At 50.9% G+C, this 18,139-nt stretch overlaps 5 non-coding genes and 1 pseudogene across 5 annotated transcripts; 2 read left to right on the top strand and 4 right to left on the bottom strand.

The window, feature by feature from the left end:
- Positions 1 to 101: 101 nt before the first annotated feature.
- On the bottom strand, positions 102 to 173 carry TRNAH-GUG (transfer RNA histidin (anticodon GUG)). Its single transcript has one exon. It is a non-coding gene; the product is annotated as a tRNA-His (tRNA).
- Positions 174 to 7,648: 7,475 nt separating this feature from the next.
- TRNAG-CCC (transfer RNA glycine (anticodon CCC)) lies at positions 7,649 to 7,719 on the top strand. The gene has a single exon. It is a non-coding gene; the product is annotated as a tRNA-Gly (tRNA).
- A 1,400-nt stretch (positions 7,720 to 9,119) lies between these two features.
- Positions 9,120 to 9,192, bottom strand: TRNAV-CAC (transfer RNA valine (anticodon CAC)). Its single transcript has one exon. It is a non-coding gene; the product is annotated as a tRNA-Val (tRNA).
- A 585-nt stretch (positions 9,193 to 9,777) lies between these two features.
- On the bottom strand, positions 9,778 to 9,851 carry TRNAN-GUU (transfer RNA asparagine (anticodon GUU)). The gene has a single exon. It is a non-coding gene; the product is annotated as a tRNA-Asn (tRNA).
- Positions 9,852 to 12,067: 2,216 nt separating this feature from the next.
- Positions 12,068 to 12,743, bottom strand: LOC129540484 (leukemia NUP98 fusion partner 1-like; annotated as a pseudogene).
- Positions 12,744 to 14,819: 2,076 nt separating this feature from the next.
- TRNAQ-CUG (transfer RNA glutamine (anticodon CUG)) lies at positions 14,820 to 14,891 on the top strand. The gene has a single exon. It is a non-coding gene; the product is annotated as a tRNA-Gln (tRNA).
- The last annotated feature ends 3,248 nt before the right edge of the window (positions 14,892 to 18,139 follow it).

The raw sequence follows: 18,139 nt of genomic DNA, 5'->3' as shown, positions 1-18,139 counted from the left end.
TTTTTGGATAGAATGGGCAGTCACATGTTGGAGAACCCAGTGTAGACCATAACCGTGTTGAAGAAAAAAGAAGCCAGACGCCTCGCGTAACACGGATGCCGTGCCGTGACTCGGATTCGAACCGAGGTTGCTGCGGCCACAACGCAGAGTACTAACCACTATACGATCACGGCGCGCCACATACCAGGCGATGAGAACAGCCTTTAATGTGCGTCCTTTGACGTAAAATGATTTCGATCGTTGCGCTGCTTTACTCTTGGGAACGGCAGGTATTCGTTTTCTTTCATGCTCGAGCGTCGGTTTCCCCGCTCTTTCTCTCAATGCCGATATCGTATGACAAAACGAAACAAAAGCACACCAAACTCCCCAGATCCGGCGCGTTCCTTCTGGGACGTCTGGCTGTCCTCGTCCCCACCTCGCCGGCTTCCTTTCCAGCTCTTCGCAGTCGTCCCTTTGGATCGCCCTTCCCCATTAGCTGGTTCCGGCTCCCGCCCCACCGACCGCGGCCGAGCCGAGGGAGGGCAACACCCGCGGTGCAGAAGGTGGCGTGAAGGCGGAGCAAAGACCCGAAAGAACCAGTTCGGAGCCCACCCGGCGTTGAACTTCCCTCTGGCCCCCTCGGCTCCGGCCCGGGGCGTCTCTGGCGCGTTTCTGCCCTCGGAAATGTGTGTGGCTCCACCGGTCGTGGAAGCGGGTCATTACCTTACTCGAGCGTGTCTCTGTGGCGCTATCTATTAGTGCCTTTGGCTGTTCACGGAAAGGTTGGCTGTTCTAAACATTCCTTGGGAAAGCCTTCCTTGAAACGCTCCAAAGCGTTGTGGTTCTTTCTACGCTGCGCAACCTTTCCGGGAAAGGCAGAAGGGCTCCTCTACTGCTACCCTCCTGTCCGGCGTCTTTGGTGCACGGGAGGTTTGCCAGGCCACAGGGAGTCCAGAATTTCCTGAAGCAGTGAATCCGGTAACCGTATTTCTCTCCGTTTCTCCTTTACTGAGCATGTAACAAATCCACGGTTCTGTTTTTTGTTCAGTTGCATATTTCTGTAGAGATTTATATTTAAAATCTTTTATTTTCCCCATACAGATACCATTTCTCTTTGCCTTCATCCCTGTACTTCCAGATTTCCATCTGGTGGTGTTCTTCCTGGAGGATCCCTTTAGCATTCCTTGTACAGTGGGTCTGCTGCTGCTGAAGTCTTTCAGCATTTGTATGTCTGGAATGGTCATCATGCACCTTCATACTGAAGGACATTAAAGGTGGGTAGTGATAGAATGCCGCCTTGACGTTTTTGGCTTCCGTCCTTTGAAGAGGCTGCTCCACTGTCTTATCACTTCCATGCATCTCTCGCCTCCTCTCTCTCTTTTTAGTCTTTATTAAATTTGTTACAATATGCCTTCTGTTTCATGTTTTGATTTTTTTTTTCTTTTTTTGCAATGAGGCCTGTGGGGTCTTAGCTCTCCAACCAGGGATCCAACTCACACCAAGAAGGCAAAGTCTTCATCACTGGACCACCCAGGAAGTCCCTCACTTCTATGCTTCTGATGAACTCTGTCATGTGTACTTTCGTTTCTATATGTACCTGGTCTTTTTCCTCTGGTCCCTCGGGGACTATATGTTTTTTCAATGGCTTTGAGCACTTTAATTACCATGCGACTAGATGTGTTTTTTTCCGTGCTGTTGTGCTCGTTCATTTTGTTCATTTGGCTCCTTGGATCGGTGGGTTTATAATCTTTACTGTGACTGGAATTATCTGACATTGTTCCTCCAAAAACTGTTTCTTGTCCCTGGGTATTTTCGGGAGCATCAGTCACCCGCGTATCAGGTCTTTCAACGATGTGCTACCATTCGATGGGCAGTGCTGAAGAACATTCAAAGTACTGGACAGTTGTGCTCACTTCCCATGCTAGTAAGGTTATGCTCAAAAGCCTTCAAGCTAGGCTTCAGCGTTCAACTTGAATCGAGAAATTCCAGATGTACAAGCTGGGTTTAGAAGAGGCAGAGGAAGCAGAGATCGAATTACAAACATTTGCCGGATCCATAGACAAAGCAAGGGAATGGCAGCAAAAACATCTACTTCTGTGTCTTTCACTGCACTAAAACCTTTGACTGTGTGGATCATAACAAACTGTGGAACACTCTAAAAGAGATGGGAATACCAGACCACCTTACCTGTCTCCTGAGAAACCTGTGTGCGGGTCCAGAAGCAAGAGTTAGAACCTTGTATGGATCAACTGACTGGTTCAAAACCGAGAAAGGAGTCCAACTAGGCTGCTTACTGTCACCCTATTTCTTTGGCTTGTATGCATAGCACAACATCAGGGGAAATGCCAGGCTGGATGAGTTACGAGCTGGAATCAAGATTGCTGGGGGAACTCTCAGGAACCTCAGGTACGCAGGTGACACCACTCTAGCGGCCGAAAGCAAAGAGGAACTGAAGAGCCTCCGGATGAGAGTGAAAGAAGAGAGTGAAAAAGCCAGCTTAAAACTCAGTATTAAAAAAACCAAAATCATGGCATCCAGCCCCATCACTTCATGGCAAATAGAAGGGGAAAATGTGGAAGCACTGACAAATTCTCTGTTCTTGGGCTCTAAAATCACTGCGGATGGTGACTGCAGCCGTGAAATCAGAAGACACTTGATTCTTGGAAGGAAAGCTATAACAAACCTAGACAGTGTATTAAAAAGCAAAGATATCATTTTGCACACAAAGGTCCATATAGTCAGAGCTGTAATCTTTCTTGTAGTCATGTACCAGTGTGAGAGTTGGGCGATAAAGAAGGCAGAATGTTGAAGAACTGATGCTTTTGAACTGTGGTGCTAGAGAAGACTCTTGAAAGTCCCTTGGACGGTGAGGAGATCAAACCAGCAATCCTAAAGGAAATCAACCCTGAATACTCATTGGAAGGATGATGGTGAAACTCCAGTACTTTGGCCACCTGATGAGAAGAGCAGACTCCTTGGAGAAGTCCCTGATGCTGGGAAGGGTTGAAGGCAGAAGGAGAAAAGGGCAACAGAGGATGAGATGGTCGGATGGCATCACCGATTCAATGAACACGAACTTGGGCAAACTCTGAGAGATGGTGAGGGACAGGGAGGCCTGGAGTGCTGCAGTCAATGGAGTCACAAAGAGTCAAACACGAGTTAGTAACTGAAAAACAACAACTATTCAATGACACTATGTTCATTAAAAGCATTTTATTTTGACAGTGAGTGTCCACTGGGATATTGTGAACAGTTAGTTTTTCATTGCTGTGTGTTCCATAATCTTGTTTTTGTTGTTTTCTGCCATGTCTAATCTGCTCTTCATCTGGTGAATTTATTGCATTGGAATGTTATAGATTTCAGCTCTAAAGTTTGATTTTGTTTGGCCATTTTTGTATGTTCTGTGTTTCTAATTAACATTTTGGACATATGTATACCGTCATGATAACTGTTAAAGTCTTCTGTGCAGATTTTTACATTGTGTCCCTTCTGGTTCAATTTGATTGACTGATTCATTCATGCATTCATTAGTCTCCTCCTTACCAGTCATTTTCCTGCCTCTTTGCATGACTGGCATCCTTTGATTGGAGGCCAAGCATTGTCAAAGTTTCCCGTTTGGGGCACTGGCTATTTCGGTATTCCTACGAATCTTCTTGAGTTTTATCTGGGGTACATTTGAGTGATGTGTAAATGGTTTGATCCCTTTGGATCTTCCTTTCCTGATTTTTTAGGTAGGTCAGTCTAGAGTTGCTTCTTCCCCACACTGTAACAAGAGTTTTCTGAATGTTCTTCCCAATGGCCCATGAGTTAGGAGTAGTCCATTCTGTCTGGGGGCACCGAATACAATTGCTTGTCCTGTGTGAGCACCAGGATCTTTTTAAAACTTTCTTTCCTTGGCCTCAGGCACTTTCTTCATCAGGATACCCGGATCATTACTCTGCTGAGTACTTGAGGGAGACCCTTTCATATCCCAGCATTCTCTCTCTCTGCCACTCTCTCTCATCACTAACCTTTCTTCATATTTCTTTTTTATATTATTATTATTAACTTTGATTGAAGTATAGCTGTTTTACGATGTTGGGATAATGGCAAAGTGAATCAGCTATACATATACATATATCCCCTCTTTTTGGGATTTCCTTCTCACTTAGGTAACCACAGAGCATCCAGGAGTTCCCTATGCCATAGAGTAGGTTCCCATCTGTTATTTACTGTATACATAGCATCAACAGCCTATATAGGTAAATCCTAACTTCCAAATTCCTCCAATTCCCCTTTCCCCCTTGATTTCCATACCTTTGTTCTCTACATCTATGTCTCTACTTCTGCTTTGCAAATAAAAATCCCTGGATCTTTGTCGTGTGAACTCTAGCTGCCTTGCTCTCCACAAACACTCAGCTTCTTGAGTCCAATGGATTGACCTGAAATCCTCCTCTCGGTGCCCAGCCTGGGAACTCACTGAAAGCAGGAAGCTGGGCCCATGGCAAGACTCATCTTGTTTGTTTCTCACCTCTCAGGGCTTGCTATCCTTTGCTGCCTGATTTCCAGTGTCTTAGAAGCTAGTATTTCATGTTTTTTTGTCTTTTTGTCCCTTTGGGAGTGGGACAAAGCAGGAGAGTGAGATTTAGGAAGGTGGGTTAATCTGATTTCTGTCACTGTACCTTTGCTAGAAACGGAAGGCATCTCTTTATGTTCTTAGTTTTCCCTAATTAGATGTGCTAATTTATATTCCAATGTATTTTGCCGACTCAAGGAAAGAGTCTTTTTCTTCATGGTCTTGCCATCACAAGAAATTGTCAATACACGTCTGTTACTCTGACAAGGGAATTTGTGCCCTACTGACACAACGTAGTGGGAGGTACCATGAAAAGACAATGTGTTCATTTCCCAGAGATTGCACATACCCAGCAGCTAAACTTCCAAGCTGGTTGGAAAGTATTCTAATAATTGTAACTGTTTTCAGTGGTGACCAAGTCATGGAGTCCAGAGAAGACCAGCCAGAATGACTCTGGAGAGCCTCTTGCAGAGCAGCTTATGGATTACAGGGGTTAAAAAAAAAAAAAAAAAGCCCACTGGTCCCAGACATTCGTCCTCTTCCCTTCCCTTGATGAGTTGCATTTTGGCTTTGGTTGGATGAACACATTCTAATGAGCGGTCTCCCTCCGGTATACGGGTGCATTTGTAAGCCCGAGACTGTCTCCATTTGATATCTCGACAGTACGTGGCTTCATCTGCAAAAATTATCTCATGTGAGACAAATTGGTGCAAGCTACAGAATCCTGCACCAATAGTACATCTTGTGCCAACCTGGATCCTTAGAGTTATAGGTTCACCTTCCACTGATTCCTCAGTGGAAGGTCAGGAGGAAGCAAGAGCTCTTTGGATTTTCCGTACTCCGTCTAGGATGTCTCTGGGTTCTAGGACATCTCTCTCTGCCCCTCTCTCTCCCTCTTGGAGTGTGTGCCCTTCGGTCTCTCTCTGTCCCTTATACTCTAGGCTGCTGTGGATCTTACCCACTTTCTGTCCTCCTCATCAGTTTTCCGCAACTGTGCATTAGGAGCCCTTCAGTCAGCAAGCACTTACGAGGTGCTCACCAGGTACCAGGCCCTTCTCCAGGAAAACCGCTGTATCAGGAGCGAAGTCAAGGTCCCAGTCCTTGGTGCATTCACACCAGGAGGCATCAAAAATAAGAATCTGACACACACACAGATACAAATAAAAATCACAGCAGGAGAACAACCTGCCATGTTCTCAGGGTCATCTGCCTGCCAGCGCCTAAGGAGCCCAGCAGTGAGTAAGAAAAGAGTTACATAGCACATGGGAAAATGGTGACTTGAGATCTAGAAGGCAGGTAACTAAGAATCAGGAATTGTTTTTAAAAATAAAGGAGTCCCTCAGGTAAGCAACAGGTCCTTACTTAGAGTCCATGTGTTGTACTCTTCTTCAAGTGACATTATGGCTACATTCAGGAACATCTCCTAAAGGTACCCACACATTCTCTTTAGCTGTTAAGCTATAGGCCCTCTATATATAATCTATAAAAATATGGACAGCATTATATTTAAAGAGTGTTTTGTTATTTCTACCTTAATTAGAAATTCTCCAGACAGAGATTATATATTAATTCAACCAATTTAATATCAGTCAAAGAACTTAAAATTAATGATAGATCTTAAAATCGTAAATTGAGCTGAATCGTGGCAGATAAATGGTGCTTGCTGCTGCTGCTGCTAAGTCACTTCAGTCGTGTCCGACTCTGTGCGACCCCATAGACGGCAGCCCATCAGGCTCCCCCGTCCCTGGGATTCTCCAGGCAAGAACACTGGAGTGGGTTGCCATTTCGAGTCACATATTACATGATAGCTAAAAACACTGAGCCCAAATTGAAAGGGGAATAATTAAGTCACTATGATTTCGAGACTCAAAAGACATAATCCTGATCTAAAAGATATTATATGGTATGTTTAATTCACTGGGATACATCATTTTTAACTTTATAAATAATAATAAATCTGAAAGTCACCATGAAGTAGTTTTTAGACCAAAATTATTAAAGCAGTGTGGTGCATACCAGGAGTCATCTCTGGGAGCATGACTGGACAAATACTTTCTGTGCAATTCTACATCAATTATTAGAATTTTCAGGAGTGTAAAAGTATTCGAGATTCATCCTTATTATCAACTTGAATTTTATTCTTGTTTGTAGCATGGAGAGCACTAATTTTTCTAAAGCTAAACCTTTTTTTATATTCCTGAGGTACATTTCAGCAAAACAAAGGGAAAAAAAAAAGAAAAGACCCACATGGCTGCTATTCACTGAGATGGAAAAGGTGGTTCAGAACTCCGCTTTAGAGAGAGGCAGAATGAACTATGTGTGGGAAAGCAGGGTGCTTGAATTCAGACTGGACCTGGGACTGGGTCAGGGCCAGAACACAAGAGGAAGCATTGTTGTCATAGGGCAGCCACCCAACCGACAGCACCCACACAGCAGTTCTGGGAAGCTTTTGAGAATGTTCCCCTCCCTTTGCAGCATTTCCCATCTGGTTCTCTCATCCTCCAACCACAGGCAAGGAGTCTTCAGCTCTGTGTCCTGACAGAACGAACACTTGATGCTCCCTGCAGGGCACAGGGAGCCAGGCCAGAGCCAAGGGGGCAGCCGTACTGCCTCGATGGGTTTCTAGCAAAGGAGCGTGGAAATCCCAAGGACAGAGGAGCCTGGTGGGCTAGAGTCCAAGGGGTCGCAAAGAGTTGGACAAGACTGAGCCAGTGAGCACGAGCACCAGGCGGTTCCCCCACTCAGACGAATGCAAAGCACACCTGATTGCCCGCCAAAGCAACCCGCAGGAGGCCAGAGGCCAGAGGGCAGCCAGTGCCGCGGAGGGCGGAGGGCGAAAGCCTAGACCGTCCTGCAAGCACAGGGCATGAGCGGCCTGCACTTGAGAAAGACCTGAATAAAACTCCATCTAGGCTGAGCGACTTCACTTTCACTTTTCACTTTCACACATTGGAGAAGGAAATGGCAACCCACTCCAGTGTTCTTGCCTGGAGAATCCCGGGGACGGGGGAGCCTGGTGGGCTTCCGTCTATGGGGTCACACAGAGTCGGACACGACTGAAGTGACTAAGCAGCAGCAGCAGCAGGCTATCCGTGCGATACGCCCCGAGTAGCGGCATTGGTGGTTCAGTGGTAGAATTCTCGCCTCCCACGCGGGAGACCCGGGTTCGATTCCCGGCCAATGCATTATGGTCTTGTTTGTTTTGGGCTTCGCTGGCGGCTCAGACGGTAAACAATCGGCCTGCAATACAGGAGACCTGGGCTGGGACGATCCCCTGGAGAAGGAAATGGCAACCCACTCCAGTATTCTTGCCTGCAGTAATGCCACGGACAGAGGAATGCTACCGTCCCAGGGGTGGCAGAAAGCCCCAAAGGACTGAGCGACGAACACTCACGTCCCTTCTCTACATCCTAGAGAGAACGGGCTTCAGGTTCCTCAAGGGCCAAGAGGGCCCCCTTCCGGACGGTAAAGCTGTTCCCTGGCCTTGGAAGACAGGTCCCACAGAAGTTAGCTTTGAGAGGGACGCCAAAGGAAAGGAACAGTCCCGAGATATCGGCACGTTACTATCAAGTGATGTCATAACTCTTACTTAAAAAAGACTGTGATGTTAACTGGGCACTTAGGTACAGAATATACGATGTTCGTATGCTTGCAAACTTGTAGTATCTTACAAAAGCTTTTGGTTTTGGATTTTCATGAATTTTGGGAACTGAAGCCTCACATTCTCTTTGAATGGAAACTCGGTCAAGTAAGACTCAGGGTTGACCATGCCAGGAGAAAAGAGTGGAGGCCAGAGCTGGCCAGCCCAGGCTGCTGATGGCATCTCAGCTCCAACAGTCAACCTGAGGTCCAGGAGCCTGAGGCCCGGTCTCAGCAGCATTTAGAAACTCTGTGCAGAAATGTTCTGCGCTGGACCTTTAAGCAAAATGCAGTTCCGATCTGGGCAGGAAGGCAGACACTTGTGTGAGTGCAGACACGCTGGAAGAAGGAAAGCTTTCCCTGACCGGGAATCGAACCCGGGCCGCGGCGGTGAAAGCGCCGAATCCTAGCCACCAGACCACCAGGGAGCTGTGGACAAAGTTGTTATTTAGCTTCTCCAGGTGAAAGGTGAGTGTTAGATGACCCTTCAGAAAGTCAGAAAGCTGGAAAGGCACCGTCGCAGCGGCCCAGGGCTGTGTGCAGCCGTGCAAGGCTGCCAGCCCTGCCCCCGCTGCTCATCGCCCTTCACCTCTCCTTTCCTGGGCGGCGCTATTGCTCTGGGGCAAGGACACCAAGTAGCGGACTGGGTCCCTCCTGGTCCAGCGCTAGCGCTGCGGGCTGCCGAGCCCAGGTCTTGCTCTCTTTGTGATCCTCGGTTTTCTTGGGAGTCTGGCTCGGTGATGAGTGGCGGGTGATGAGCGGATGCGTCCACCTCCAGATCTCTGCCCTGGCTCCGGGGCCTCTCCGAGCGCGGAATAGATAGACTTCCCGGGGGCCGGCAACTCTTGCTACAGCTGCGTCCCCTGCCTCACCCCGTGCCTTTCGCGCCTGTTGGTTTTGCCAGTGAGAACGCACATCTCAGGGAGGAAAAAAGGAGGAGGCAGCGTGTTTCCGCCCGGTTTCGAACCGGGGACCTTTCGCGTGTGAGGCGAACGTGATAACCACTACACTACGGAAACGGGACACGCTCTGCTCCCTGAGCACCGTCTCCGTGAAGTGCCGCCGTCCCGCCACCAGTAACCGCAGCACCGACGCTTAACACTCAGCGAGGAACCTGGAGCCCCAGGCGCTCTCGGGCACGGAGACGGCGGCTCCCGAGGGCCCTGCTTTAGGGTTCCTCCTCTCCCCTGAAGTGAGGCCCCTCGGGCCCCCACGGGCTGCCTTCGGGGTCCCGCACCCAACGCGGAGTCGTCAGTTGGGGGCTCGCCGCCACCGACCCCCCAGCCCCCGCAGGAAGCCGCCGGAGGCGGGGATGGTGGGTGCGCCCGAGGCCCGGGAGAGCCCGCAGCCCGGCGGTGTGGACGCCGCCGCTCCCGGGCCGCGGACCCGCGCCTCGGGGGCCCTTTTCTCGGCGCCGGCGGTCCGCGCTCTGCGCTCTCGGGAATGAGCTCCGCTTCCCGTCCACCCGGGGCCCGCGCTCCCCGCTGCTCCTCTGCTCCTGCCTCCTGTGCCCTTTCTCTGCAAGCCCGTCCGCCGCCGCACTTGTCCGGTGTCCTCCTGGCAAAAGGGAGTGTCTTTGGTGTTCTCCAAAAGCCTCACCCCCCCGTCCCTGGGTGGGCTCGAACCACCAACCTTTCGGTTAACAGCCGAACGCGCTAACCGATTGCGCCACAGAGACAGCGGTGCGGGCTTCTTTCGGACTCCGCATGGAGCAGACACTCATTCCCGGGTTAAGCCCTCTGGCCCTCAGGGATACGGTGCCATTTCCCTGCCCCCTACACGCCACAGACGCCAGCACCCCCAGAGAAACTGGGATCCAGGGCTCGAACCTTCCGGGCTTGAACCGAAATAGATCCAAGGACAGCTAAACACCCGGTGGGCTCCCATGATGGCTCTTCGCGTTTCCTCGCCTACACCCAATGAATGAGAGTTTGCCCACCCTGGCCAAGGCCTCCTGCGCCGAGGTTGTGCTTCGGTTTCCTGTGTCCACCAGGCGGTTTCCACCAGAGTGGGCTTCCCTGGGGGCTCAGACGGTAAGAATCCGCCTGCAATACAGGACACCCGGGTTCAATCTCTGGTTTGGGAAGATCCCCTGGAGGAGGGCATGCAACCCACTCCAGTATTCTTGCCTGGAGAATCCCCATGGACAGAGGAACCTGGCGGGCTAAGTCCGCGGAGTGGCAAAGGGTCGGACAGGACTTAGCGGCTAAGCGCCTTGGCCGCGGGGATGGTCGCCCTGTGCCAGCACGCCCAGGACAGAGGCTGGCACTCTCTGGGACGCTCCGGGACTGGGATGAACACATTGTCGTCTTTAGCCCTTCGTCCCATGAAGACCCCTGAGAATGGAAATACGGAATAGTTTTCGAAGTGAACAGTTCTGTTTTAAAAGCCTTTATCCCGGATTTTGGATTTCGCGGCACCCCACTGGGCGGGCAACGGAAAGGTCTGGGGAGCACGGCCTGCCCCGTGGAGCGCCCAGCTGGGTAGGCTGCGTTCTGTGGGGTCCACCCGGGAGCGGGAAAGGGCGAAAACCAAGCAGGGAAGGCGGGTTTGGGAGGAGGGCATTGAGACCTCCCAGGGGACTTGGGCCAGGATCCCTAGAGGTGAACATTGCTTCGGTCGGGCGGTAGAGTGGGGAAGGAGGCAGAGGGCGGGCAAAGCCAAGAATGAAGGAGGCCTAAGGAGAGGGGAGGAAGGAGAGAATACAAGAATTTGTGCTTTTACCCTTCCCCCCTCCCTCTCTTGCCTTCTCTCCTCTTCTTGGTCTTCTTCGCATCCCTACAGCCGAGAAATCTTGACACACCCACTTTTGAGAAGAAAGACCCGACTAAGCTGTGCTCAGGTGCACAAATTCTGGGTTGTAAAAATAGCTCTGTCCTTATGTGGCCTTAGGGGCGTCCCTGCTGGTTCAGATGGGAGAGCATCCGTCTGCAGTGCGGGAGACCCAGGTTTGATCCCTAGGTCGGGAAGATCTCCTGGAGAAGGAAATGGCAACCCACTCCGGTATTCTTGCCTGGAAAATTCCATGGGTGGGCTACGGTCCATGGGGTCCCAGAGAGTCAGACACGGCTGAGCGGCTTCGCTCTATGTGGCCTTAGACAAATGAAAGAAACCTTCGTGTGCTTCCCTTCTTTCCGCTGTAACATGGGAGCGATGAGAGCATTCTACTTCATTCTGTTGTTGTCAGGTGTGCCTGGGTTTAGAAAGTACTGGGTCTAATGTTAAAAGCAGAGAAATCATAAATGTTGTCATTATCCTCAGACTCTTTTGACAAACCCTTACCCTTATTCGTTTCACCTTGAATTAGCGTGCTGCTTCTAGATTTTCTGTAAACAGAATCAAGACAAAGGTTCCCATGATTGCTCTTGCAGTTTGCTCTGCTGCAGCTCGGCTGCCCTTCATCACCAGTTCTCTGCTTGCAGGTCAGGGACCGATGTGCAGGCTGGAGGAAATGGGAAGAACACGCATCTCCACCCATCACAGTTCCTGATCTCTCAACATACTTTCCCGGGATTTCTTTCTTTTTTTTTTTCCCGAGTCACACCAGTGACTTTTACTTAAGATTATTTGTGAGGCTGATGTGGAAGAAGGGTTGGTGAAGATGTGTGGGTGGCTCCTTAAATATCTCTCTTTACATTTTCAAGAATAACTTTATCCTATTAAAATACCTTTTATTCTTTTTATTCCCCTAAAAGGGCAACAGAGCAGATCATACTCTGAAAAGCAGGTGGGGTATGATGCAAGCTGTCTTGGGGAGCAGCTGAATCAACCACCCACCTGAGTCACTCAGCATCTGCAGACCCTCTTACAGGTACCGTTCCTGGGTCTGGTGAACTGGGGCTCAAAAAGCACAGCAGCGTTGGTAGTCGGTGGTCGTGGTGTGGAAGCAAAGGGTTATTTGAGCGCTTTTTCAGACAGGGTGGGCAGGTACGCTTCTCCATGCTCTTCCTTCCTAGAGCTCCTTTTTTCCTCCACTTTCTCGCAAGACCTCACTTCCAGAAACCGGCGTCCTCTCTCATTGCTCTCCTTTTAACGTTTGGTTCTAAAGCACAGCTGCTGTTCAGAGGAGTCTGAAAATGACTGAATTTTGGAATGGGATCTTCCTTTTGATTCCAGTGGCTCCTTGAATGACCCATCCCCGAGCACTTTCTGTGATCCTGCACGTGAGTGTGGCATCGAAATCCCTGGTCCTCATAAGAATACCTTCTTGGAGAAGGCAATGGCAACCCACTCCAGTGTTCTTGCCTGGAAAATCCCATGGACGGCGGAGCCTGGTGAGCTGCCGTCTATGAGGGTCTCACAGAGTCGGACATGACTGAAGCTACTTAGCAGCAGCAGCAGCAAAAGAATACCTTCTAGGATGGCTGGCAGACGACATCATTCTGGGAAGCACAGGAAATGGGCAGGGCAGGGAGCTTTTCCTGTAACTGGCGTCTTGCGATCTGGGGCGGTCCCGGAGTCCTCGCTCATCCTCCTCTATCCAGCTGTGACCCCAGAAGCTGCTCATCCATTTGGCAAAAGACACATCATCATCATCATCATCTTTGTGCTCCATGTAAAGGTGCTTCAGAATATCCACGGCCTGTCCCTAAATAGGTCTTGGAGGAAGTACCTGGCATGCCTTGAGGGGTCCCATGGGTAGGTCAAGGCAGAGTGCAGATGGAGAGGAGCAGGGCAGGACAGATGGGAACTCTGGGTCTTCTCATTTCTACCCACTCGCTTCGACGTCATCGCTCTTGTAATTGGTGCAGAAGGTGAGTCGCAGGGACCCCGTTCAAGCTGTTTCAACTGGAGCCAACCTAGATTTCCACCGAGTCTGATTTCTGCCACCCCGCCGTTGCCCTCAATAACCTCAAATTCTTCCAAATTAAAATCTGACCACGGTAGAGCTAAGAAGACCGGTGATATCGGGCTATCTGCAGCTTTTGGCCCTTTCTTCCCACATTTTTAAAAGTCCTTCCAACCCGATGGTCTCCCGGGACACGCGCACAGACAGCCGAGCTAACGGCCGCTGGGCTCTAAGCAGCGCCAACGTGGCGGTAAGGGGAAAACCCAGGGGTTTCTTTTCTTCCTGCATCAGTCAGAGTCCGTTTCAGGTCCTTGTGCCCACAAACCTTGACCCTGCTTCAAGTCCTCCTGGTGGAGCGCTTTGTGCTGTTCTGTTCGTTACCGCTCAACATCTTGAGTTTCCAAGAAGTTTCATCTTCTCCCCCTGGAGCTGTGAACTTCCTCCTCATAACGAGAGCCTCCCGCCTCCCCTTTGCCTCCTTCCTCCTTGAGTCAACCTCTGTCCAGTCTCTGGGAACAAGATACGTCTCCAGGGCAACACTGGGCTTCTTTCTGACTCTGTTTTCTTGGCCGGCTAAAAAGAGGTGCTTTTTTTTCCTTCTGTTCTCTGTATTGGATTAGGGAAGAGACAGTTTTAGGATATGGTGAAGACGTAAAGATTATTACTCTGAGCCATGATAGGATTTATATCTATTCTCCATGTAAATATTGAGTGTGGTGGTATTTTGGGTACATAAATACTGTCTATACTTAAGACAGCTTGGATGTGCATCCTCTGCGATTCAGCAATCAGTGCTCTTGGGTACCTTGATATTTGTACGCCTTGTTTTAAACTGCAATTTCTGGGTTTGATATGTTAAGAAATGGGAGAGAAACTGACTTGACCGACCTGACCAAAGAGTCTGTGACTGCCTAAGTATCAGAGCCCTGTCTCGTGTCCTCCACGACATGTGGTCGATCTTTGTCACCCCGGGTGAGTATGGGGCTTTCCTGGTGGGCCAGCAGGTAAAGAATCTGCTTGCAATGCAACAGACCCGGGTTAAATCTCTGATTTTGGAAGATCCCCTGGAGAAGGGAATGGCCACCCACCCCAGTATTCCTGCCTGGAGAATCTCTTGGACAGTGGAGCCTGGCGGGCTACAGTCTGTGGGGTCGCAAAGAGTTGGACACGACTGAGCGACATTGACTTCACGTTTAGGTGAGTATAGCTGGTTTGTCTGAGTGTTTTACGTAAATAGTTCTTCTTACTTACATGGTAAATCTAACAAATAGACACTTGTTGTGAGAACAACTTACCCCTCTCCAAATCAGAAATATATGAAGAAGAAGAGTTCTCCTGCCTCCATTCCCACTTCATCGCTGACACACTTTATATGTGACACGTTAAGAGGCGGTGGCGGCTTAGGAGTGTAATCAGCGCTATGAGAAAACTAAGGGACCCAGGAAATCCCACCTCCCACCCTGACAGCCATCTGCCCCTCTGGGCTATGGGAAAAGGGTGAAGGCAAAGAAAAGGAAAATGACACTCTTATTTGCAGACATTTTACCTCAGGATGCGACACTCTGGTTAACCTAGGCAGACTATGTGGCTGGTGATGGGGAGCTAAGGGGGTCCTCCCTGGCACAAAACCCAAAGTGGATTTCACCTCATTTTCGGAGGTGAGAGTGAGCTGAGCCGATCAAAGGAGAGGAGCAGAGAGAAAGCAGGAGGGAGGAGCACCTCCGGGGAGTCAGCCGGATTCGAGTCTCCTCAGGGCCTTAGAAGAGCTGCCCTGGGGTTACGGGGCGGGACGTGTGGAGGCTAAAGAAGCCGCCACCGGTCTCTGGCGACGGAGGCCAGGCGGCTGGCTCCCGAGGGGGTTCCATGGTGTAATGGTGAGCACTCTGGACTCTGAATCCAGCGATCCGAGTTCAAATCTCGGTGGGACCTTTCCGCCCAGCTAGAAGAAGAGCACTTTTTACTCCCCTCATAGGACCCGCCTTCCGGCTCCCGCGACCCCCCAGCGGCGTGGCTCACACGGACACGGCGGACAGGTGAGGGACCGACCCGGGGCGTCCTCGCTGGACCCCGGCGGCTCTGCGCATCCCTGGCCGTCGGAGCCCGGCCCCTCGCCTGCCCTCCACCCCGCCGCGCAGGGGCGCAGCGACCCAGCCAGCGCCGCCCCCTGGTCGGGTCCCCTGGGGCTCTGGAGTACAAGGCAGAGGCTGCGCCCACGGATCCCGCCCCGCGAGGGGGCTTCGCACCGCACGGTTGTCCCTGTGAGTAAACGGTGGCGGGGAGGGCCCGCGACGTCGCTGATCAGCCAGGAGGGCAGCTTTCGGGTCCAGGGTTCCAGACCTGAATGGGAAGAAGTGTGTTTTAGTCAGGTTCTCTATTCTTCCGAATTGTTACTGGCCCTGTCCCAGTTTAGTCTGATTGTATTCAGAGCTTCTCGCTCCTAAGTCTCCGCTGGGCACGCGAAGCCGCTGTTCGGCCAAGACTGGACCCTTCACTCCCGGAAATCGCGTCCCTTGGTCCCAGGCTCAGCCCGAAAGAGGAGCGCGGCGCGCGGATGCCGGCGTCTGGGGAGAGCCCGGGGCCCTGACCCCCGGCCGCCCGGCCAGGCTGCTCCGGGGCCGAAGGGGAGACGCGCCGCTCGCAGTCCGCAGCCCCGGCCGGGCCCCCTTCGTCCTGCCGAGACTCTGCTGCACCGAGAAGACACCCGCGACGTGAGCGGATGGAAACACTTGTGTCCTCTGCTGCTCGGGAGAGAAACACGGATGAGGCCCGTGATGGACACCTGAATAGCTAATTAAGGTGTTCCCTTCGCGGTGCTAAGGAGCATCTTTCCGATGCTTGTAATTTGGAACTTTCAGCGGTTACAAAGGACTCAATGAATGACGCAGCTGTCTGAGGAGGACGGGAAAAGAAAGCGGGTGCGTGCGTGCTCTGCGCTCAGTCGCGTCCGACTCTTTGCAACCCCATGGACTGTAGCCCGCCAGGCTCCCCTCTCCATGGGATTCTCCAGGCAAGAATACTGGAGTGGGTTGCCATTTCCTCCTCCAAAGAAACGGGTAAGGCCGGCGAAAAGATTGCCGGAAAGGCAAGAGCAGGAGAGAGCAGAGGATGAGCCGGCTGGGAGAAAGGCACTGGAAGGGAGAGGAGCGAGCGGGTGCCGCCGCGGGGCAGTCCCTGGGTTGGGGCGCCTCACAGCGCCTCACTCTGGAGCAGCCGCCACCCTTGACTGAAGAGTCCGGGAACCTGGTTCACCCCAGATCGCAAAGCTGCTGGCCTGGCAATTGTTCTGGCAAAGTTCCCTTTGCGGTTCCGTGCGGAGTGGTGAGGTGGGCCGTGTGGGTCTGCAGGTCAGTGGAAGTCCTGGCGGCTGCCTTGGAGATGACCGGCAGGCACACACTCCACTTTCCCCTTTTCAGGCCGGTCTGCAGTATCTGGGGTGGGAAACGGGAAAATCGGAACGTCAATATTTATTTAGAGATAAGGAGATAAACAGCCAGTCGGTTTCCTGACCTTAAAGTGTTTATTCTTTGAAGAAAACAAATGTGGGACGGGATCAGGGTCTACTTTTTCCCATAACAAGTTTTGGGGGCATATGTAACTGTATGTAATATATATGTACGCATTATATGAGTAAACCTCACTGCTTGTGTTTCCAACTTAAATGTTTTTTGTAATTACATGTATCACTCATAAAATTCTGGGTCCTGTGTCATGTGTAGGAATGTTTTCCACTGTAAAACCATAAATTGGGTGGGGGGCATTCTCGAAGGAAGCAATCGGCCCATTATTCCCCCTTTGATGGGCTGATCACGTGATCTAGTAGACTGGCAGACCCTCTCAGGCCAGGAGGTCACTGCTTTCGTCTCTCTAGGGAGGTTCATAGTCACTGAAAAGTGTCAGTAACAAATAAAATCACACCCAATCTTTATGCAGCGTTGCTCCCAAAATGCAAGAGCTTCCACCCAGTGAAGACATGCAAAGTGCCATGGGCCCAGGCATGGTCTACGAGTTTTAAATGGGTGTGCTCACTGAATCCTTTCAGAAGGCTTGTATCATGTCGTCATCCTCATCTCACATATGAGAAACCTGAGACACAGAAAGGTTAAGGAACTCGTCAGGCCAGTCAGTGAGTGGGATCCGCAAGCAGGAATTTGAACTGAAGCCTTCCTGGCTCCACAGTCCAAGAGGAACACAAACTGTCAAAATGCTTGACAAGAAATTTAAGTCCGTATATTTCTTTTGAAAAAACACCCAAGAGGAGTCACGTAACAGGCACTCAGTTCAGTCGCTCAGTCGTGTCCAACTCTTTGCGACCCCATGGGCTGCAGCACGCCAGGCTTCCCCGTCCATCACCAACTCCCGGAGCCTGCTCAGACTCAAGTCCATCCAGCCGGTGACGCCATCCAACCATCTCGTCCTCTGCCGTCCCCTTCTCCTCCTGCCTTCAATCTTTCCCAGCAGCAGGGGCTTTTCCAGTGAGTCACTTCTTCGCATCAGGTGGCCAAAGTATTGGCGTTTCAGCTTCAACATCAGTCCCTCCAATGAACACCCAGGGCTGATCTCCTTTAGGATGGACTGGTTGGATCTCCTTGCAGTCCAAGGGACCTTCAAGAGTCTCCTCCAACACCACAGTTCAAAAGCATCATTTCTTTGGCGCTCAGCTTTCTTGATGGTCCAGCTCTCACATCCATACACGACTACTGGAAAAACCACAGCTTTGACTAGACGGACCTTTGACTGCAAAGTAATGCCCCTGCTTTTTTAATATGCTGTCTAGATTGGCCATAGCTTTCCTTCCAAGGAGCAAGCGTCTTTTAATTTCATGGCTGCAGTCACCATCTGCAGCGATGTTGGAGCCCAAGAAAATAAAGTCTGTCACTGTTTGCACTGTTCCGTTCCGTCGCTCAGTCGTGTCCGACTCTCTGCGACCCCGTGGACTGTAGCCTACCAGGCTTCTCCGTCCATGGGATTCTCCAGGCAAGAATACTGGAGTGGGTTACCATTTCCTTCTCCAGGGGATCTTCCCAACCCAGGGATCGAACCCGGGTCTCCCGCATTGGAGGCAGACGCTTTAACCTCTACCCGCCCCCCCTCTATTTGCCATGAAGTGATGGGACCAGATGCCATGATCTTAGTTTTCTGAATGTTGAGTTTTAAGCCAACTTTTTCACTCTCCTCTT

This window comes from Moschus berezovskii, chromosome 4, assembly GCF_049115385.1.
Source record: "Moschus berezovskii isolate FMDL1 chromosome 4, NW_MosBer_1.0, whole genome shotgun sequence".
NCBI classification, from domain to species: Eukaryota; Metazoa; Chordata; class Mammalia; order Artiodactyla; family Moschidae; genus Moschus; species Moschus berezovskii.
The sequence above is the reverse complement of the archived record's forward strand: the minus strand, read 5'-3'. Positions and strand labels throughout refer to the sequence as shown.